We start from the raw sequence: 24,491 nt of genomic DNA on the forward strand, positions 1-24,491 counted from the left end.
GGACCTCCTCGTCAGTACTCCTCATTCCCCGCACCCCACATCGTGACAGAAGAACCAACGGAAGTTGGAGCGGTATGTGGAGGAATTTCTTGAGCTAGCTAACCAGCTGAGCTGGCACGACGCTGCTTTATGTGCGTGTTTTCAGCTGGGGTTGGACGAAGAGACAATCCGTTGCGCCCTCCAGAGCCGGCGCCGCCTGAGCGCCCTCCAGAGCCTGAGCTTCCTCCAGAGCGCCCTCCAGAGCCGGCGCCGCCTGAGCGCCCTCCAGAGCCAGCACCGCCCGAGCGCCCTCCTGTGCCTGCACCTCCCGAGCGCGCTCCTGTGCCGGCGCCTCCCGAGCACCCTCCTGTGTCAACGCCTCCTAAGCTTGGCCTTCCTGTACTCTCCTGGGCTAAAAATACCCTAAGTTTCCCCAAGAAAATTTTGGGGGGGGGGCTACCCCCCTGATCCTCCTTGGCCATCTGGACTATATACTCGGCCATGGCTTCCCAATCTCCCTGACCCGCCATGGCATAATGGACTGTATCCTCCGCCATGGCTCCCCCGAGCTCCCTGACCCGCCATGGCATACCGGACTGTATACACTACCATGGCTCCCTGAGCTCCCTGATCCTATATATGGGCCTATATATAGATTTTGCCTTATTTTGTATATTTTACTAAAATTATGCTATAATTTACACTTGAATGGTTTTATTGAACAGATATATTCAATAGTTTTCAGATTTGATCATTTATTTCAATGCTTACAATCTATATTTACTAATTAGGTCTTATAAAAGTGTAAGCATGAATACATACGTATACTGTATGAGTGCAGATATATGTGTTCATAATTGCGTTTGAGTATTCGGTGGAAAGGTGTGTGTGCTTGTGTGTGTTTGTATTGGTGCTCACTTGTGTATGAATAAGTAAGTAAAACCAAACATGTAAAAATATATTATATACAATATTACATTTGTAATATAATAATTCATGCGTCAGAGGGTTAAAAATAAACTAATTTTGGAGTTTGATGATGAGCACACTGCAAAACACAGCTATGCATCATCAGTAAAAACAACATATCAAAACAGTGTATATTCTAATAAATTCTAATTCATCATTATAATCCTCAATCATTGTTGGTGTTATTAATAATGGTTCTAAAAAAAGCACCTGAGCTACTCTAAAAGCTTGGACACAACAAATGCAATTTTTACTATCATGGAAGAACTCTGAAAATAATATAAACTAGCACAGTACAAATTATCAGTGAATCTGTCAGGCGTCGTGTGCAGGAAGGAGGAGTAGGGACGTGGAAGTCATGAACACGCACTTTATTAATAATATCCAAACTAATCTTTATCAGGATGGCCAATGATATTTTTAATCTTGTTTAACACACTTCTTATTGTTAATTTGTGTTAATTTTTACAGTAATTAGGAAGTATCTACTCTGTTTTCTCCCTATTACATAACTATGACTGGATGGGCCAAGTCTCTAAATACTGAACTGAATACCTGTTGCAAGGTGTGGGAAGTCATATATTCATGTAATTAGATAAGTTCTTCTAAACTGATTTTTGCATGTTAATGATATTTCAAACTTAACCCCTTCCAAATACCTTTCACCCCATTGTGTCAAATATTTCAAATCTGATGAAGAGACACTGAAGAGTCAATAAAAACCCTCAATCCAGCACAGAGGGGTTCAGTGAAAGTAGAGTAAAATGTGTGTAAATGTGTGAGTGTGTGTATGTCAGAAACGCTGTAGAAGGACAGAGTGCCGTCCTGCCAGTCCAAATACACTCCTACTCTCTTAGAGGAGTATAGGATGGGTATGTCAGTGCTTTTTTTATTGTGCCAGACAGTGAATCTGTCATCAGAGCAATCAAGGCTCCAGGACTTTTTATTGAACCCAAACCTACAATCGTCACTTCCTCCTTTCTTGCTCATTTCTTAATGTGCCACTGATATAACAGCCCCCCCTCCACCCACTCCATTCAACCTCCCAGTAGCAGCGTCCTGACAGACTCTCTCTGCACATAACCTGAGGAAAGAAATCAAATCTCTCTTGGTGATCAGGATATGACTGTTGCTCCTGCAAACACGTCACCTTTCTGTTCTCCTCAGACAGACAGAGATGAATGTTGACTGTGTTTGGATCCAGTGTGAGATTACGGGAATCTAAACACAAGAAAAGAGAAAAGACCATTTAAAATACTACAAAACAAAGAAATCTGTGTGTGTGTGTAGACTTACATTTGTGCAGTCCTGCTATAATCATGACCTCTCTAACATGATCCACACTACGAAAAAAAACAAGATTTTCACAGCACTGTTTTTTTTTTTTTTTTGACAACTTAAGACAACCCAGAAAATGCACAAATTGATTAAATGATTAAATAGAATTTTTGTTACTACAAAACTAAACGTAACTGTGTTACTGCATGTTGATAAAAATGTCTGAAAGGGGTCGTGAACTGAGAAACCAAAATTCCATTGATCTTTTGACATTTAAGAGGTCATTGTACTATGAAAACATCCTTTAAGCTTCAGAACTCAAATCTTTCTTGATAGTCTAAAAACAGCTTATACTGAAGCCAATCAAAAGGTTATAGCAGTGTTTCCCAACCTTTTTTTTTTTTTTTTTTTTTTAGGGAGTTGTAGACAGTGCCTTCGCCAGGTATTTCTACTTTGCAGTAAGAATTGCATGTGCAACAGTGTTCTTTTACATGCTGAGTTCTATCTTTTCTCAATGGGTCACAGGACCATGTCAGAAGAGGTCATCAGGACCTCCCATCTACGTGACTAACGAGGGATTAGAACATTTATGCATGTCAGAAAATAAGTTGAAAATGGATTTAGTCTGCCTTTTTACTCTCTAAGAAGCTGCTCTCATTATGTATGTAGTTAACCATACACTCTAAAAAATGTTGGGCTGAGTCTGTTGGGTCATTTTGTTGGGTCATTTTATTACATTTTAAACACTGTTTGGTAGTTTATTACTACCAGCCGCGAGAGCGGTAGCTACCCCCCCTGATCCACCATGGCCATCTGGAATGTGTGCTCGGCCATGGCTCCCCGAGCTCCCTGATCCGCCATGGCATCCAGGACTGTATGCTCCGCCGAGGCTCCCCGAGCTCCCTGACCCGCCATGGCATCCAGGACTATATGCTCCGCCGTGGCTCCCCGAGCTCCCTGACCCGCCATGGCATGTGGATTCCATGCTGTTCCCGTTTGTTCCTGTTCCATTGTATGGATTATTCAAATAAACTCTATGTTCCTGATCTCCTCGTCCCAACGCCTCATTCCCGCACACAATGCCCTGTGACAGTCTTACAAGTAATGAACCTGTCATATTTAAATAGTAAATTACCTCCATTGTTCAAAGCATTTTGTCATGACAGACTCAGGAGACTCAGATGCGGGGCAAAAATAGGTTTATTGAGGAATAAACAAACACAATATTCAAGGAAAATAGTCCTCCCAGCGCTCCTCCCTGGAGACAATCTGGGGAAAGCAAAAAGGGGAAAAAGGCAAAACAAAAACTAACAGTCCAAAAAGAACGGCGTGACCGCCGGGGTTGAGAAGGAAAGAAAAAAACTGGTTTAACTCTGGAAACATGGAAAACAGGGTGAACTCGACCAAGAGCTGGAGGAAGCTTGAGCCGGACAGCCACCGGGTTAACCACCTTGGTGATACGGTATGGACCAATGAACTTGGGTGCCAGCTTACGAGAAGGTACCCGAAGAGGCAAGTCTTTGGTAGAGAGCCATACTCGTTGACCGCACACATAGGTAGAAGGAGAAACCCGACGGCGATCAGCCGCTGCCTTGGTTTTCAGAGAGGTTTGAACCAAAACCTTTCTGGCCCTTGTCCACGTGTGACAGCAACGCCGAACAAACGCCAGAGCTGAAGGAACCGCAGCATCGAGTTCCTGTTGGGGAAACAGAGGGGGCTTATAACCCAGAGAACATTCAAAGGGAGACATACCAGAGGACGAGACAGGGAGGGAATTGTGGGCATACTCTATCCAAGAGAGCTGTTGGCTCCAGGTACCGGGATTATGGGATGTCAAACAGCGGAGTCCCCGTTCGAGATCCTGGTTGGCTCGTTCGCATTGGCCGTTGGTCTGCGGGTGAAAACCAGAGGACAGACTCACAGAGGCTCCGATCTGTCTACAAAATTCTTTCCAGAACCGAGAGGTGAACTGAGGATCCCTGTCGGAAACAACGTCAGTCGGCAAGCCATGGACCCGAAAGACGTGGTCCGTCATCAGTTGGGCAGTCTCTCGGGCAGAGGGGAGCTTGGGAAGGGGGATAAAATGGACCGCCTTGGAGAAGTGATCCACCACCGTGAGGATGACAGTGTTACCCCTAGAGGGAGGGAGACCAGTAACAAAGTCAAGGGCAATGTGAGACCAGGGGCGGGTGGGGATGGGAAGGGGGCAGAGCAGACCAGCCGGCGGAAGGTTGGAGGTCTTGCACTGAGCACACACTGAACAAGCCAACACGAACTGTTTGACATCAGGGACTAGGGATGGCCACCAGAAACGCTGGCGGATGGAGGCCAGCGTTCCCCGGATACCAGGATGAACAAATTGCTTGGACGAATGGCACCACTGAAGGACGTCAGGGCACAGCGCACCCGGCACAAATAACCAACCCGCCGGACACTCTCTCGGCACTTGCACCCCTCGACCGGCCTCCTCTACTCACCGTTCGATGTCCCAGACGAGTGCCCCGACTACCACCCCTTTGGGGAGGATGGCATCGGCTGCGAGCACCGTCTCAGGGACCTCGAACAGACGAGAGAGTGCATCGGGCTTAGTGTTCTTGGACCTGGGCCGGTACGAGAGGGTGAAGTTAAAACGGTCGAAAAAGAGTGCCCAGCGAGCCTGGCGAGAGCTTAACCTCTTGGCTGAACGGACGTATTCCAAGTTTTTATGGTCCGTCCAGACCAAGAAGGGCTGCGCTGACCCCTCCAACCAATGACGCCACTCACCCAGGGCCAGACGGACTGCCAATAGCTCTCTGTTGCCGATATCATAGTTACGTTCTGCAGGGTTGAGACGGTGGGAGAAGAAGGCGCATGGGTGCATCTTCCCATCTAGTTCAGAGCGCTGGGACAACACAGCACCGACCCCGACAGCAGAGGCATCGACCTCCACAATGAACTACCGCTTAGGATCTGGAAAACAAAGGACAGGTGCAGAGACAAAACGGGACTTGAGATTGTCAAAGGCCACCTGAGCTTGTGGGTTCCATCTGAATGCTATCTTTGTGGAGGTCAGGGCAGTTAGCGGAGCGGCTACCTGACCGAATCCCCGGATGAATCTCTGGTAAAAGTTGGCGAACCCCAGGAATCGCTGCAGTGCCTTGCGAGAGTCAGGGACTGGCCACTCGGTGACGGCCTTGACCTTAGCACGATCTGGTTCAATCCCACGGGGCGAAATAACAAAGCCAAGGAACAAAACTGTGTCGGCGTGGAATTCGCACTTCTCCGCCTTGACAAAGAGTTGGTTCTCTAGCAGGCGCTGAAGAACCTGTCGAACATGACGGGTGTGTTCCTGGAGAGAGGGGGAAAAAATAAGAATATCGTCCAGGTACACAAAGACAAAGCGGTTAAGCATGTCACCCAACACGTCATTGACCAGGTTCTGAAAGATGGCTGGAGCATTTGTCAACCCGAAGGGGAGAACCAAATACTCATAGTGTCCCGAGGGTGTGTTAAACGCCGTCTTCCATTCGTCCCCCTCACGAATGCGGACCAGGTGATAGGCGTTGCGCAGGTCTAACTTGGAGAAGACCCGGGCTCCCTGTAACAAATCGAAGGCAGAGGACATGAGAGGTAAGGGGTATTTGTTCTTAATAGTGATCTCATTCAAACCTCGATAATCAATACAGGGGCGCAGTGAACCATCCTTTTTCTGAACGAAAAAGAATCCCGCACCGGCTGGTGAGGAGGAAGGGCGAATCAGCCCTGCCTGCAGAGATTCATGAATATACTTGTCCATGGCCTCTCTCTCAGGACCTGATAAGGAGTACAACCGACCCCTAGGTGGAGAAGTACCCGGGAGGAGTACTGATGATCTGACCCCGCTGAGTCGGAAGTTTCGTCAGTCCGTTCTGTCATGACTCAGATGCGGGGCAAAAATAGGTTTATTGAGGAATAAACAAACACAATATTCAAGGAAAATAGTCCTCCCAGCGCTCCTCCCTGGAGACAATCTGGGGAAAGCAAAAAGGGGAAAAAGGCAAAACAAAAACTAACAGTCCAAAAAGAAACACACAGGGAGAGATCTCAACCCGTCCAGCAAAACTCACAGCGGATGAAGAAGCACGGGGAGCGAATCTCGACCCGGCGTTGAGCAATCACAGTCGAGAAAAACAGAGAATCTTCGGGGAGCGATCTCGACCCGGCACGAAGAAACACACAGAGGATGAAGAGGCACGGGGAGCAAAACTCGACCCGGTGTTGAACAATCACAGCAGAGATAAACAGAGAATCTTCGGGGAGTGATCTCGACCCGGCACGAGGAAACACACAGAGGATGAAGAGGCACAGGGAGCAAAACTCGACCTGGCGTTGAACAATCACAGCTGAAAAAAACATAGAATTCTCGGGGAGCGATCTCGACCCGGCACAAGGAAACACACTGAGGATGAAACGGCACGGAATGCAGAGCTGCAAAACCATCAAGCAGGCAAAACGGAACGCCAGCGGGTTCTATGGGCAGAGAGCAAAAATAATAAAAGTCAAAGGAGCGGAGAAAAAATTTTACAGAGACTAAACTGGACAAGACTAGACTTGGCAAGAGATCAAAACGGACTGACACAGGACAGATGGGGACGAGAGTTTAAATAGAGAGGAAGAAATTAGCAGAGATTGAAAACAGGTGTGAAAGTGAAAATGGGAAACGAGAAACAGACACGGGGCGGGGAGAGTGACGTAGTCACAACGCATGTGGCGAGATGACAACACAAACACAAACAGACACACAGACAGGAAAACCCCGACAAAGCCAGGATCACGACACATTTGGCACAATCATCTGTGAGTGATGTCACCTTTCAATACAAACACATCACGAAGAGGAAGAGGAAAATGCAAGCAGTAATGCAAGATTTGCAATTGTTTGGATTATGTCACAATTTGTCACATGTGGAAAACACAATTGAAAATACAATTTGCATTTCCTTTTGAAAATTGTCTGGAATATCCTTCCATAGACAGGCTCTATAGCAGAGCACACTGCTCTCAGTTGTAGATGTTTGCTTCAAAACTTTCTAAGTGTTTGACAATAGTTTACCCAAAAATGAAAATTCTGTCATTAACTACCCTGGTCTGAAAGCTCTCAGATTTCATCAGAAATATCTTAACTTGTGTTCCAAAGTGACCAAAGTCTTACAGATTTGTAGCGATATGAGGGTGAGTAATTAATGACAATTTTTATTTTTGGGTGAACTATACCTTTAACCACCCTAAGCAGTGTGCATCTACCTGGAAGTCTTTATAAATATATAAATTTTAGCACATCTTTAAATGATTTTGCATTCTCTGTATTTTTATATTTTAATTGTCAGTGTCATTTTACTGTGTAAATAGTTAAACGTCTAAATGTAATGGTTAAACGGACATATGTCATTCAGAACTAATTATTGCAACTGTATTTCTGTGATTTTTGCATTTTCTGAAAATAAAAAAAAAAAAAAATGTTATTTGTCATTGGTATAAATTTTAACACATTTGTGAATGTCAGTTGGCATTAAAAATAATATTTAACTGTCTAAATAACCTGTATTCTTCTTAATTTGTTAATCCACGATTGTCTTGTTAAGCATAGGCAAAATTATGAGAATAACCCAGCAAGAATAACCCAAAAACACATATATGCAAACACATAAATGGTAAAAATGACTGTATCTTGGGTTTTCTCAACAACCCAACCTGCTGGGTTAAAATGTGTAAATCAGCGTGCTGGGTTACTTTAACCTTTATGCTTATGCCCATGTGTGGAGATTTTCTAAGTTTATCTATGCTTCAACCAACCAGAATTCTTTTTACCTAAGTAATGAAATAGTGACCTCTGTTAGAGTATAAGTACTATTGTATTGAGAGCATACTAAATGAGATCTTAAATAGGCAGGACTTAGAACACGTGGTCAATAACAAATAATGTAAATTTGAATCTTAATAAGAAAAAGAAGATTAGTGAGGCCAACTAAAAACAAGGAAATACTAGTGGTCATTCCCTATTTTCCATACATTACACTTGAAAAGGAACTCAGTAACTAAACTGCTCTGACATACTCACACACAAACACATCAACTAGTTTACATGTTTCAGTGTTCTCACATGTACACTGCTTTACACCCATTTAACACACAAGAAAAAGTTAATGTAAAAGGCTAACATACTTAAGTTTCTCCAGTTTACAGTTTGGATCTTCCAGTAGAGCAGCTTCACTCCTGAGTCTCCTGGGTGATTGTAGCTGAGATCCAGCTCTCTCAGGTGTGAATGGTTTGACCTTAGAGTTGAAGCTAGATAACAAAAGCCTTTCTCTGTCACCATACAGCCAGATAATCTACAAAGATAGATACACAAATCAGTTTACAGTCTCTAGTCTGGCTCAGACCAGAGAGTCTCAACAAATTTTCAGGTAATGCAGCATGCAAAGTCTGTAGCTGTAGTCAGGCAGCAAGACCCTAGTATGTCTCTTTGCAAAATTCAGGTAATGTTCTCTAAGGTAAATGTAAACTCCAAAGTAATGTTCTCACAATGTGGCTAACAGAATTGCTTGAACAGCATATTGATTTCTGTCATATACCTTTATTAAAGGATGTGGCCTATTGTTTATTTAGCTGATACATTTTATCCACAGTTCACCACAGTTTTGTCTAGAGTAATGCTTTACTGTCAACACAGTTTAGACATGTACTGTACCTAAAGACACCAAAAAAATTAACAGGACATTTTGGTGTAATTGTTCAACACTGTAATCACACAATAATTACATAATTGTAAGCAATACTTAGGGACATGCTGATAAAAAAAAATATGAATTAAAAAAATTATAATATAAAATAAGAACAAACACGAACAACAACAAAGTAAAGTCTGTTATTTCAAGCAGTCAGGACAATTACAAATGTAATCCCTTTATAATAACTTAAATCTTAATTTCAAAAACTTTCCGAAATCCAAGTAATGTTTTTTTTAAATACCTCAGTATCTCCAGGACACAGTTTGGACTCTTTAGTCCAACACAGAGTAGTTTCACTCCTGAATTCCACAGGTCATTGTTACTTAGGTCCAGCTCTTTAAGGGAAGAGCTTGATGATTGAAGAGCTGAGGCCAAGCATTTGCAGGATTGATCAGTTAGATTGCAGTTGCTCAATCTAAACAAAACAACAAAACCTCAAAAGTATCAAATAAGCAGTGTGCTGGTTATAATAATTATTTTTGTTTATGTATTATGCCAGGTCCAAAAACCTCTGTAGTTTTGTAACTACACTCTCACTACAACAAATAGGTCAGACAAAACAATTTGGATCAGGATTCCACAAATTCTGGAGATTAGCACCATCCTTAATCAAACTCACCTATTTGTAATTTTTTCTAGTTGACAATTTTTCACACTGTTTCATGTGTGTTGCCCACTCCGACATACAACATACTATTCAAACTATTAATTCAAACTTATAGTCAAACTATTTATTCAAACCTTTTTTAATCATTTTGTGAATTAAAACAAAGCACCAAAGACCTACACTTATATTATCATAGTGTGTCATTGCTGCTGCATCACAATGGAATTCAATCTTGCATACCAGTGTTTCACGAGTTCACACTTACATATAATTAGCCGGAGTATAGTAATGCATATTTGGCGTGCTATCCGGGGAAGGGCTCCGAGCTCGGGAATGGCCCGAACCCAAGGAACCCCCCTAGGTGTAGTGAGAACTCGTGTGAGGAGTGAGGAGATGGGGTGGTGGGGGGATGCTGATAAACCATCAAATGGTTAGAGGCAAGTTCAGCTGTATTTAAATTGTAGCGTTGATTAACTTGAGTGAGCTCCTCTTGTGATAATTAGGCTAATTATCTGACACGCTCCTCCCGAACCTTGTTAATAAAACATCATTTCACGAGTTCACACTTACATATAATTAGCTGGAGTATAGTAATGCATATTTGGCGTGCTGTCCGGGGAAGGGTTCCGAGCTCGGGAATGGCCCGAACCCAGGGAACCCCCCAAAAAGCAATAGAGTGGAGGACAGCCGCCAGTACTGAAGACTCCCCCAAAAATAGGCGCTAGGATTTGGCGGAGGCTGACGATCGAGAAGTCGTCTGGTTGGCAGGCCGGAGGAGCCTACATACTCCCGTTTTGAGGCTACAGCCCTGCTGCCCACTGATGTTGGAATGCGTGGTTTGGGGCGCCCAGTCAGGAGAACTCTTGAGACATCCGACGGGAGATCAAGACTCATGGCATCGGATGCGTGAGCCTCGCTTGAGGGCAGCAAGTATGGAGGCTTCTCACCGGGCAGGCAAGAGGGAAGGAACACCCGCCTGGGAGGGCTCTTACTGCAGCTGCTGGGAGATCAAGACTCCAGGCATTGCACCAGGCGGGGGGAAGAGACATGGAGTTTGGCCCGCTGGGCAAGGACAGAGAAAGGCAAACCCGCCTAGGAGGGCTCTCGCAGCAACTGCTGGGAGATCAAGACTCAAGGCACTGCACCAGGCGGGGGGAAGAGATGTGGAGTTTGGCCCACTGGGTGAGGAGGGAGAAAGGCAAACCCGCCTGGGATGCCTCTCACGGCAACTGATGGGAGATCAAGACTCCAGGCGCTGCACCGGGCGGGGGGAAGAGACGTGGAGTTTGGCCCGCCAGGCAAGGATGGAGAAAGGCAAACCCGCCTGGGAGGGCTCTCGTGGCAACTGCTGGGAGATCAAGACTCCAGGCATTGCACCAGGCGGGGGGGAAGAGATGTGGAGTTTTGCCCACTGGGCGAGGAGGGAGAAAGGCAAACCCGCCTGGGAGGGCTCTCACGGCAACTGATGGGAGATCAAGACTCCAGGCGTTGCACCGGGCGGGGGGAAGAGACGTGGAGTTTGGCCCGCCAGGCAAGGATGGAGAAAGGCAAACCCGCCTGGGAGGGCTCTCGTGGCAACTGCTGGGAGATCAAGACTCCAGGCATTGCACCAGGCGGGGGGGAAGAGATGTGGAGTTTTGCCCACTGGGCGAGGAGGGAGAAAGGCAAACCCGCCTGGGAGGGCTCTCACGGCAACTGATGGGAGATCAAGACTCCGGGCGTTGCACCAGGCAGGGGGGGAGAGACGAGGAGTTTGGCCCGCCGGGCGGAGAGGGAGAAAGGCAAACTCGCCTGGGAGGGCTCTCGCGGCACCTGATGGGAGATCAAGACTCCAAGCGTTGCACCAGGCGGGGGGGGGAGGGACGTGGAGAGATTACTTTACATGGCTTGTCGGCCAATCAGGGTTTGGTGGGCTTCTTTTATGTAGGACTGGTTAGTTCTGGATTAGCTTTGGAAGGCTTCAGATGACAATCTCCCTAGGGTTTGGATCTGCTGTTTAGAGAGGCCGTTCTGGGCTGCTGATGTTGCTGCCCCAACTGTTAAACCTGAGAGGGTGGGGTTGGTATTTGGATCAAATTTAAAAATCTAGTCCACCTCTGGAGCCAGCATCTTGAATTTGAGAAGCATGAGGGTAGGAGAATGAAAACAGCCTTTATTAATGCACTGCACGGCTGCTGCATTGTCGCAATGCACTAAGATGCTTTTAGAAGGCCATTCGCTTCCTCACAGGTTTGCTGCTACCACGAGGGGGAGGGGGGGAGCTGAGGACTGGGGGAGCCCTGCAGATGGGGGGGGCCACGGAGACGTGGACCAGCGACCTTGGTAAAACCCCTCGAAGCCGGAAGAGGTAGCTGTGTCTGTAAATAGTTGGACGTCGATGGGAGGCGAAATAAGGTTGTTATAAAAGAGTGATTCCATGGTTTAAGGAACGTTATCCCCACGTTGTAGGCAAATGCGGGGGTGCGAGATGAAGGGGCAGCCTTGGGTAATGATGCGCATGGCGAAATTTAGGTGCCCGAGCAGAGAGAGGAGTTTGTGTTGGAATAGCTTGGGCTGGCTTTGTGAGGATACGGGTGGCTGGGATTGCATCGGCAGGTGAAATGATGAGGAAGTTGTCTAGGAGTTGAATAAGGTAATTGCCCTGAGCTAACATGGGTGGGAGGCGGGTCTGTGTGTGACAGCTTGTGCGGCCAAGCGCTCGCTTGTGCTGTGAGCTCTGAGTTGGACATGGCAGGCAGCGGAGTGGAGTCTAGTAGCCGTTTTGGCCAAGTGTTTACTTGGGCTGTAAGCTTCGAGCTAAAAGAGACTGGTGGCGGGGCTGGGATTGGCAGAGGATGCGGCCAATTGCTCACTTGGGCTGCAAGCAGAGCCGTGATGGAGGGTTGAGCTGTGGCTGGTGTTTACCCTGCACAGGAGAAAGACAGTGGCGTCGGCGCGAACAAAGGTTTGTTTTTCTTTTTGGTCGCCTTTGAGGCTAGGGAGGGCTCAGGGGAGCGGTAAGTTGGTTGCAGATTTTTGTACAATTCATGAAGCTCTGTTTTGTTTAACTTGCGTTAAGGCTGGACTTCGGATTTGGCCAGCACTAGATTCTGACTCGCCATAGTCTTTTTCTCTATGGGCGGAATTGTTGGTCTGACCCATCGATAGGAGGATGCTGATCAATGAGTCGGCTGGGGTTATCACCGGAGGAGGCGAGGGTAGGCCGAGGCGTCTTGGGCCTGGGGCTCACTTGGGGCGACATGCGGGAAAGGCACGGTCCTGGGGCCGGCCGGAGGACAGTCGAAATCGTCTTCAGATGGGGAAGTTTGTCTTTGCGACATGGTAGCAGACGGGCGAACGAGATGCTGATAAACCATCAAATGGTTAGAGGCAAGTTCAGCTGTATTTAAATTGTAGCGTTGATTAACTTGAGTGAGCTCCTTCTGTGATAATTAGGCTAAGTATCTGACGCGCTCCTCCCGAACCTTGTTAATAAAACATCATTTAATATCAAGTTTTTTGATTAATTGAAGAACATGGTTCTAAGAGAAGAAGTGTCTAATTCTGCTCCTAAAGATTCACCATCCTGTTGAGCTAAAATGCAGACCTCAAAATTATGAAGGCCCTGTCCACATGAACATGGGTATTTTCATAACCACAATTTTTTATATGCAGTTTGGCCATTTATCCACATGCAAATGCAGTATCAGGTCACTGAAACTTAACCTTTTTGAAAACTCAATATTGTCTTGTACCCAGTGAAACTAGATATGTTGGCTTGTGACACTGGAGTGTGTGCTTTTTTTTACAGTTAGGATTATATTGGCACCTGTTCGTTTGGCATACTCTTGATAGCACTTCAAAGTGTTTTTTTTTATTATTTTTTTTATTTTGCTTTTTCATATAGACAAGATTTTTTTAAATGGAGGAAAAATATTGGTGTACATGTGGACTAGCCCTAGGTATTCCTGAAGTTAGCTGGTTTAGGTATGTATTTTTGGGGTTTGAGCTAGACTTTGCAGGAAGGTAGATCCCCAGGATCAGGAGTGAACACGTCTGACTTTAAAGGTCCTTCAAAAACAACAACAGAATTTTGCAGCTCGCTGGTCCTATTCAATGGTGGGTACATAGCTAATATGCAGTGTCTTCCTACAGTTATCCATAAAATGCAATGGCATGTGTTGGACTTACGAAATGAGGAGGCACATCCTTCCTAATCTATAAAGTAGAAAATGTAAAAGTAGTAAAAGAACTAGAAATAGTCTCCTACTCCTACTCTTCTGTTAAATACGGATTACAACATCCTAGGTACCCTGAAGGTCAAGACCAAATCTGAGGGCTCATGTGCACATCTTTAATTTCATAAGGCTATTTTCAATACCTCAGTTTCTCCAGCTGACACTGTGGACTATTCAGTCCAACTTTCTGCAAGCCTGTCTTGTAGTTTAAAAGTTCAAAAGATGAATCCAAACCTTGAAAGTATTTCTCTAAAACAGACAAACTACACAAATAACAAAGGTCAGGTACACAATGTACACAAAACTTTTTTCAGTAACCAGTAGTATGGTAGAAATTCATATTACTTGTTATTGAAAGTCACAAACCTCTCCTCTCCATAGAGTAGATTCACCAGTCCAGTAGAAAACAACCCTGTTTCTGGACTCTGCAGGTTATTATTACTTAAGTCCAGTTCTCTCAGAGGGGCGTTCGATGATTGTAGAACTGAGGCCACATGCTGACAGCATACATTAGTAAGATTACAGCCTGCAAGTCTGTAACAGAAATAAAATGTAAGCACAAAATGTCTAGATCAGGATTGTTCAACCCACTCCTGGATAGTTCCTGGCCTGCAGAGCTCCAATGCTTTATTAAAAAGAGGCAATAAAGGGTGAGATTAAAGAGGTGTCAGTTTACAAGTACTTTGTCAAAGATTAGATGGACTAAAATCATTTTTACCTTATTTCAGTCAGTTGTATTCAAAAAACCCTGTTTTAGTTAAACGCTTGCAGAATCTAAATCAATGTATGTTTTATTAGAGTGTTTTATTTGTGTTTCTTGCCAAAAAGAGATCATTAAAAACCTCATTAAAAACCACTGTGTGCCTGTTCTCATTAAAAACCATTGTGTGCCTGTTTTGGACTGTGAATAATTCATACAGTGCAAGAGCTGAAGATGTATTAAATATACTTATTTTATTATTCTTAGTACTATATATTATAATATTGTCATTATTCTTACATAATAATTATCTTATTATTCCTTAGTAGTACCTTTCAAATGTTAAATAATATACTTATACGTTTTCCAGAAGACAAAATACAATTTACCCTGATCAACATTTTCAAAACATTTTACCCCCTAACTCCAGACCAACTGGGACCGGTTTCTACGGTCAGATGAAACTAAAAAAAGAGCTTTTGGCAGTAAACACTCAAGATGGGTTTGGTGCAAACAAGGGATAAAAAGTAGCCCATGTCCACATTTAAATAAACTGCTGGATCTTTAATGTTCTAGGCCTATTTTTTTGCAAAAGATCCTGGACATCTTGTTTTGATACACTGCATCATGGATTCTATCAAATACTAAGAGATGAAAAAAAAAAAAAAATCTAAACCTGACTGCCACTGTTAGAAATCTTATAATGGGCCGTGTTTAGATATTCCATCAGGACAATGATCCAAAACAAACACAAATGTGTCACTGAGGATAAAATGAAGCTTCTGCCATGGCCGTCCCTGTTCCCTGACCTGAACCCTTTAAAAAATGAGTGGGGTGAACTGAAGAGGAGAAGCACCAACATGGAACTAGGAATCTGAAGGATCTGGAGAGATTCTGTATGAGGGAATGGTCTCTGATCTTTTGTTATGTGTTTTCCAAACTCACCAGGGATTATAGGAGAAAATTCAGAGCTCTTATCTTAGGAAAAGGACTTTGCAATAATTGGGTCCCAATAACTGTGACCAACATGAACTAGAGAAAAACATTTATTTCATAATGAACCCCCCCCGCCCATCTTTTTACTTCAATGAAAGATTAGAATTTTCCATAGCTCATATTTACCAAGGGTACCAATATTTGTGGAGGGCACTGTAAATACAAAGGATAATGACAAACACAGGTGTGATAATGACAAACACAGGGAATAATAAATTAATTTAACAACACCAGGAACCAGACCATATAAGGAAAAACATGAACTAAGGCAGAGGTAAAACAAGGAAAATAAGTTCATAATACTGACACAAGTGTATATAGACTTTTGAACAGGATTAAAAAATATATATATATACACACACACACACATATGTATATATATATATATATATATTAATACAAATAAATAATATTTGTCATAAAAGATGATACATTTAATAAGATTAAAAAAATGTGCCCTTGTAAAAGTAAAAATTCCCCTGGAATTCCCTGGAAGTTTTCAAAATTTCTTTCACAGCTTATAGGAATCATTTTTAGTTTTATCCTGGCTTTACTGAGTCCTGAAAATTACCCTCCTTTTTGGTGTTATAAAAATGGAATATTCAGATGAAATATTCAGATAACACAGAATTCATGATTGTTCATAACTGCATCTTTTGTCCAATTCAAGTCACAGTTTCCTGAACTGTTTTAATTCAACCTGATCTCATGACGAAGATGTACCTGTGGGAACTTTTTCGCAAAGCGAAACATATGAAGCTGTAACAATAACTGTGTACGAAGAAAATTACAAGTGCTCGCTGCTTTACCGTCTCTAGTGTTCATTTCTTTGCAGTGATACTCTCTTCTTTTTTAATACAGTCTCAGAATGTTTATTAAAGTCACGTGTAAATAAAAAATAGTGTAAAATATTTACATTGCTATAAATTATGCACTCTGTTAAATTAATACTCACTGAGCTTTTCTGCAGTTGCTCATAGCTGGTATCAGTCTTCTTTTACCCTTCTCTGATGTATTGTATTTCTTAAGGTCAAGCTCATCCAGCACCTCCTCTGACATCTGAAGCATGTAGGCTATTGCTGAGCAGTGAGCAGGAGAGAGTTTTATCTCTGAGTGTTTGTTTGTTTTCACAAAGTCCTGAATATCTTTGTAAAGAGTCAGATCATTCACTTCCATCAGACAAAGGAGCAGGTTAATGGATCTGTCAGCAAAGAACTCATTGTTACCTCTAATTGTGTATTTTATGTACTGAGCTGTGTTCCTGATGCTCTCTGAGCTGTTCTCTGTGTGTGTCAGAAGACCCTGTAGGAGTCTCTGATTGGACTCCAGTGAGATGCCCAGCAGGAACCGCATGAAAAGATCCAGATGTCCAGTCTTACTAGACAGGGTTTTGTCAACTACTGATTCTAGTAGCTCAGAAAGCGAGATTTCACTAAACCTAACCCACTCAGCCTTTAAAAACAGAGGTTTTACTGCTTGCATGTTCTTAGCAATATATGAATGAAACACAAAGTAAGCAGCAAGAAATTCCTGAAAGCTTAGATGTATGAAGCTATAGAGTTTTCTCTGATGAATCACAGATTCCTCCTTAAAGATCTCAGTGCAAATCCCAGAATACACTGTAGCATCAGTGACATCTATGCCACACTTGCTCAAGTCCTCCTCATAGAACATCACATTGCCCTTCAACAGCTGTTTGAAAGCCAGTTCAGCAAGTTTCTCAATCATTTTCCTATTTGATTTCAGGAGCTTTTCTGGATTTTCCTCTTCACACTTCTGATTCCTTATTTTTGTCTGAATGAGCATGAAATGTATATACATCTCAGTCAGAGTTTTAGGGATTTCTGCATTGTCATTGCATTTCAGGATGTTTTGAAGCACAGTGGATGAGATCCAGCAGAAGATGGGTATGTGGCACATGATGTGGAGGCTTCTTGCTCTTTTAATATGTGAGATGATTCTGCTGGCTTGATGCTCGTCACTGATTCTCTTCTTGAAATATTCCTCCTTCTGAGATTCATTGAATCCCTGGATTTCTGTCAAGCGGTTGATGTATTTTGAGGGGATCTGATTGGCTGCTGCTGGTCTGGAGGTGATCCAGATGTGAGAGGATAGAAGAAGATCTCCTTTGATGAGGTTTGTTATCAACAGACCCACTGATGAAATCTCAGTAACATCAGAAACCTTCTGTCTGTGTGAAAACATCAGTGTAATTCTGCTTTCATCCAGACCATCAAAGATGAAGACAACTTTACACTCTTCATAAATCTTCCATAAGTCCAGATCTTGAAGTTCAGGATGAAAGTCCACCAGAAGTCTGTGAAGACTGTACTGTTGATCTTTAATCAAGTTCAGCTCTCGAAATGGAAGCACAAACATGAAATCTACATTCTGATTGGCTTTTCCCTCTGCCCAATCCAGAATGAACTTCTGCACAGAAACGGTTTTGCCAATTCCAGCTATGCCTTTAGTAAGAACTGTCTTGATTTGGTCTTTCTCCTCACATCCTGGTTCAGGTAAGGGTTTAAAGATGCCATTGCAGCTTATTGGAGAGTGTTGTGAGTGTTGTATTCTCTGTGTTTTCTCCATTTGTACAACCTCATGTTCTTTATTCACTCCTTCACTCTCTCCCTCTATGATGTAGAGATGTGTGTAGATACTGTTCAGCAAGGTTTGATTCTTTTATAGTTTGTTTCCCTCAAATAAGCTTTCATACTTGTGCTTCATGTATGTTTTGTGAGTCTCTATTACTCTGTGCAGGACATCATCTGCTGGTTGGTAAGAATCCTCCAGCACAGTGTGTGTCTGCAGAGCTGTTTTTTTGTTGTGCTGCCTAATGTGGATCTGACCGGAGGAGGAAGTGCAGATCGGATCATCTTTCCCACCACTGTAGGGATAGGGAAAAAAGATCAGCACATTTAAAGGTTTACCATCACAACACATAAGCTTTTTCAATGTGTTTTTGAATTTTAGTCAGGGTGTGGTGTGTATCTTTGGGCATAAAAAAGATCTACAAAGTTACAAATCTCAAATTCCACTCCAAAGGGAGATATTTCGTTTTTAAAAAATCCCTTTTCAAGAACTACGAACAGCTCCTTTGGACAACAGCGTTTGTTTTCCACATGCAATGATATCACAACGCAGCCTATTAGAATATCATCAAATTAAATCACGCCTACAGAAATTCGAATTGTTGAGGGGTGGGTACGGATGAGGTGGGGAATTGGCCTAACTTTAGCGATGCAGCGCGGAGAGCTGCTTCAACGAGCCGCAGCGTGGTGGGTATAAACACAAGCACTGACTAGAGTGGCCACTTCAGAGCTGTAACGCACCGCAGACGTGTGCAGTACAGGGGGTCGAAACCCATGCCAAATCCGCAATCTACTCCAGTTGCCGTGTCGGAGCCGTAACGTGCCGCATATGTGTGCAGTGTGTAGTATGACATTTATCATACAGTGTAGATAGCTTCAATTATAATGCGAGTGTTATTTAAAATGCATAAACTTGTACTAGACTAGGCTAGGCTAATCAGTGATGATTGATAATGTTAGGCTGCTTTAGCCTTATGCTGAAGCTGGTTTTGGACAAAGAAACTAAGTATGTAAATAATTAAATACATTAGCACGATAATATCATGTATTGGCAATCTCGCAGGCTGACGATAGGACCCAATCACTACTGTAGCGTATTATTTAAAAAATCATCATTTGCCAACACTGACAAGTTAAAGTTGTTAATGATGTTTGCAGCTCATAAATAATTTTAATGCACTACAGTCTAGATGCTCCAGCAACAGTAATATTGTAATTTGTGTCAGGAGTACAAATGACAGCATGCAGAATTAAATGGGTCTTGAACCTTTGTTATGAAACTGGGGCATCAATAAAGGAGCGTATTCTTAATAGAAGAAGAATATTTTTAATTGTCACCTACATCTTGGATGACCTGAAGGTAAATAAATCAACAGCAAATTTTCATTTTTGGGTGAACTATGCCTTTAATTAAACTTTAACTCTTGCAAAGATAAATCTTTGTTTTTACAGTTGAGTATCATCATAACATGTTATCAGGGTTTCACTGCTTGTTTACTCACACAGGGTCAGAGGTCACTGTTCCATTACTGAGATCAGGAGGATGACAAATAGACTCGTTACTCTTCATAGACACACAGCTGGATACTGGAGATGCTGCTGTCTGTCTCACCCTAGTGATATAATTAGCAAAGGTTATTCAGGGACTGTATGCTGAAGAAGACAATCTGCTATACTACTATAATTTGGTTTCCTGTTTTCAGGACAGACAACATCTTACCTGGTGTCAGAGGTCACTGCTTCGTTACTGAATTTAACGAGTGGAATCATTGAGTTCTCAATCTTCATAGACACACAGCTGGGCTCTGGAGATGCTGCTGCCTGTCTTATTCTGGTAATGTAATTAGTGAAACATAGAAATAATTGGGCACTGTCTGCAAAAGAAACACATTTAATACGCTGTTATAATTCACTTTCATGTATTAATTATCTCATTGTCTTGCGTTTATCTGACTGCTATGCTGACAAGAATCTTACCTATTGTCAGAGGTCACTGCACCATTACTGATATTAAGGAGTTAATACATTGAGCTCTTACTCTTCATAGACACAGCTGGGTGCGGGAAATGGTGTCCTCTACAACACCCTCCTCTCTCTCGTCACAGAAACTGATGTCAGAGACTGAGCGCAAAAACAGCAAAATAATTTAGATCACATTTACTGCAGCAACATGTTACATGTCTATTTTTGGTTCTTTAAAGGATTACTTCATTTCCAGTACTTGTCATCCAAGATGTTCATGTATTTCTTTCTTCAGTCGTAAAGAAATTATGTTTTTTGAGGAAAACATTTCAGGATTTCCCTCCATGTAGTGGACTCCTATGGTGCCCCCAAATTTGAACTTCCAAAATGCCGTTTAAATGCGGCTTTAAAGGGCTCTATACAATCCCAGCTGAGGAAAAAGGGTCTTGTCTAGCGAAATGATCGGTTATGTATTTATTTATTATTATTACAATTTATATACTTTTTACCCTCAAACGCTTGTCTCGTCTAGCTCTGTGTGAACTCTGTTTTTTTTTATTTATTTGTTTTTTTTTTTCCCGGTCATGACAGTAAGGGTACGTCTAAAAACTCCTAGCTCATTTTCTCCTCCTACAAAGCGAACATGAAAAAAAGACCAAACACCCTTTACCAAAAAAAGGTAAAACAGTGACGCAGGACAATTTTGAAGTTGGTCATGACCCTAATGGTCATGACCGAGAAAAAAAAAAAAAAAAAAGTTCACACAGAGCTAGACAAGACAAGCATTTGAGGTTAAAAAGTATATAAATTGTTATTTTTTTTTTTTTTTAGAAAATAAACAATTGATTCGCTAGATAAGACCCTTCTTTAGAGCCCTTTGAAGCTGCATTTAAACTGCATTTTGGAAGTTCAAAATTGGGGACACCATAGAAGTCCATTACATGAAGAGAAATCCTGAAATGTTTTCCTCAAAAAACATAATTTCTTTACGACTGAAGGAAGAAAAACATGAACATCTTGGACGACAACGGGGTGAGTACATTATATTCACATTTTTGTTCTGGAAATAAACTACTCCTGTAAGTTCCTTGTCACTACTTGTGCTCCGTATCAGGGTTCTTGTGTTCTTAGTTACTGATTTGTTTAACGATTATTCCCCTCTGTTCCTTTTTTGGGTAACACTTTATAATACAGTTCCGTCATTATTGAATAACTACACGGGAATAAATGACTAATGTACTATTAACATTCTATTAACTACTGTTAACTAACAAGAAATTCTGATTAACAAATCAGTAAGTCATAGCACAGTCATAGCACAGCTGAACATGGTAGTTAACTATTAGCTAATCAGTAACTACTATTTTTTTCATATCTCCCAGAGAACTACTAAGAACTACTATATACATGTTCATAATTAAAGTAAATAATGCAAAATGTATAATTCATTCTAAAGTGAAGATCATGGTAACCCACTAGTAATGACTTGGCTATTACTTCAGAAGGAATTACTAATTATTTGGATCCGTATTCTAAAGTGAAGATCATGATAACTCCTTAGTAATGACTAAAGGTTTTTGTAAGGTTCTGGATAGTTATACTTCCAATGGCTTTGTTAACACCTGAGTCGTTACTAGTGGGTTGCCATGATCTTCACTTTAGAATACGGATCCAAATAATTAGTAATTCCTTTAGAAGGATGTAGTAACACTTGAGTCATTACTATCCAAAACCTTACATATACCTCAAAAGCTTACAATGATTTCAGCCATTATTAGAGAGATATCGTGATCTTCGGTATAGATTTATGGTATACCGCATATGGTTGACTTTTCCAGTGACTGTTCCTGTCATTGTATAAGTTGGTTTGCATTGTTTCTTTCTTCGTTTCTCCCTCCTGTTCTTTTCTTTCATTTTTGCTCAGTAAAATATGCCACTGCATTTTGATTTCTACTCTTATTGCTCTCATAACTTGTGACAACTGTAGAAAAATGTGGTGTAACGTTAAAATGTATATAAATATATCACTGTACATTTTTACTTTCATGTTTAAAGTACTGATAAACAATAACAACAAAATCTCCTTCTGCTGAAGTTCTCAAATGTCATTCTCCATTCCACATATTCAAACTTGTTGGATAATTTTGATAGGCAATTTTGAATGAAAAAGCTGTTCAAAGATTCTTCCAAAGTACTTTTTGTAAAATACATAACAAAAATTAAAAATGCCAGTATATGTACTGTATTTGAAACAACATGAGGTCTAAACAATTTTAATTTTTGGTTGAAAAAGAACATCTGGCATAAATACAAGTACAAATGGTAGTTTCAGAAATGTTCAGATTTCATGTTGCTCAAAAAAATGATTTAATTATTAATAGGCTAATAAGTCAGCTAATTAGGTGGATAAGAAGTTGGCTAATAATAGGCTAATAAGTTGGCAGTCGTGGCCTTATGGTTTGGAAGTTGAACCTGTAACCCAAAGGTCATAGGTTTAAGTCTCAGTACTGGCAGAAATTGTAGGTAGGGGGAGTGAATGGATAGTGCTCTCTTCCACCCTCAATAACATAACGGCACCAAATACCCAACTGTTTCCCACGTGCTGCCACAAAAATGGCTTTTTTGTTCACTACTCACTGCTGTGTGTGTGTGCGCTTGGATAGGAAAAATGCAGAGCACAGATTCCAAGTATGGGACACCGTACTTCACCGCATATCACTCACTCACTCACTCACACACACAAAACCTTTATAAACAACTGATGAGATGGGGAATTATAAAAGCACAGTGAGATCAGTGAGCTTTGCCAAATCCACCTGCATCACTTACAGATCTTTAATCTCTTATAGTGTAGTTAATACTGTAATACTGTAGAGAGAGCCTGTATAGTTGTCAGCAAAAAATGACCCTCCTCATGATTCTCCTCATATGATCATATGAAGTTATTTTTGAGGATCTTTCATTCAGGATATGAAACTGTACATGGGGATGTAATAAAAGAAATGTTCTTGCGTCACAGTTCATTTGCCAATGCCTTTTTTTTTTTTTTAAGTTTAATATTTTAACAGCAGATGTTGTTTGTGAAATCTCTAAACACCAGTTAACAATTTTTGGTTCTCAGACTGTACACCTCAATGCCAGTTTAAAGTTGATGTTGCAACATTTTGCTTAGACGTTAGTCAGACCATGATGGTCTTTGTGGCAGGACACTGTATTGTATATACCTTCAAAAAAAGTCTCTCCATCGCTATACAGATTGTACAAAAGTTCAAAAAACTGTTGTACTTGTGTTTTTCGGATGGCGGATCGGTGGGCATAAAGCCATAGCACAATCGCTGATTGCCTCTGAGATCTGTTTTTCATCAATGTCAACGCCTTTATGTACAGCAAATGTTGCAAAGCGATTGGAAAGTGGAACATAATCCATGCAGCGATATGGATTTCTGTTTTTGGCAAAATAATTTTACTTCTTTGACCAGTAGCCCACTTTTCACTAGTGCTCTGCATCCCTGACAATGGCACATCGGCTGCCCCAGATGTGGTAGCTTGACTTGTAGGACAAGATAACTAAATTTCCATTAGTTTCATGCCCAGTTTCCCAGGTTTCCCAGTTCTGGCCTCCTTTTGCAGACAGGCTTAGGACCATCCTTGGCTGAGAAAGTACCAGCTACTTGGAAGAAGCTATTATTGTACCTATTCACAGGAAAGGTGACTGTAAGAATTATTGTGGTATTAGCCAACACATTCTCACTCCCAACTCGTTGCATATCAACACTTGGTCAAGACCCTCAGGCGTCACTTTTTGACACTTATATTTTTGATACTAATATTTACGTTATGTGTTTTATTTTGTTCAGACGTGAGTAGGTTTAGGGTAGGAGTGGGGTTAGGTGCTCCAAAGAAAGTGTAACATTGTATAACATTATTTCTATTTTTTACAAATGCATTGAAACCTCTACATTAAGACAAACAACTGAAAACAATGGAGGACAGTGCATGTAGAAACATGACGCTAAAGGGGTACCTTGAGCATCCAAAAGTGACGACAAGGGGTCCTGACCATGTGACGAGTTTGGAGTGAGAACGTGTTGTATTAACCTGCTCTCCATTGAAGGCAATATTTTTTACGATCATCCAGTCAAGACTCTCTAGGTATCATGAAGTATTCAATATTCAATATTTAACCTTTCAACTCATAGCTGTAAACTGCCATCTGTGCCTCATCTCTTCAGTGTATTAATTGTGTCAGAATACTGTTATGGTTCATGTTCATTGGTCACTGACATAATTTGCCAGTGGAGCCCTGCATTATACCATTCAATCAACCCTGTTGACTCACATCGCTTTGACCTTTTGAGCTGTCGATCTTAGATTAAGTTTCATATGTCAGTGAAATTATCACTGACAAGAAGCTTGACATGTTTCTTATCACCTGGCAAGCCTGGC

The 24,491-nt window shown here is 41.9% G+C and overlaps 1 protein-coding gene and 1 pseudogene across 1 annotated transcript in view; both read right to left on the minus strand.

Annotated features, from left to right (window-relative positions):
- Positions 1–24,491, minus strand: part of snai1b (snail family zinc finger 1b) — a 478,512-nt gene that overhangs the window by 402,649 nt on the left and 51,372 nt on the right. The window lies entirely within an intron of this gene.
- LOC127154404 (uncharacterized) lies at positions 1,633–19,696 on the minus strand (annotated as a pseudogene).

Source organism: Labeo rohita, chromosome 23 (genome assembly GCF_022985175.1).
Source record: "Labeo rohita strain BAU-BD-2019 chromosome 23, IGBB_LRoh.1.0, whole genome shotgun sequence".
Classification (NCBI taxonomy): Eukaryota; Metazoa; Chordata; class Actinopteri; order Cypriniformes; family Cyprinidae; genus Labeo; species Labeo rohita.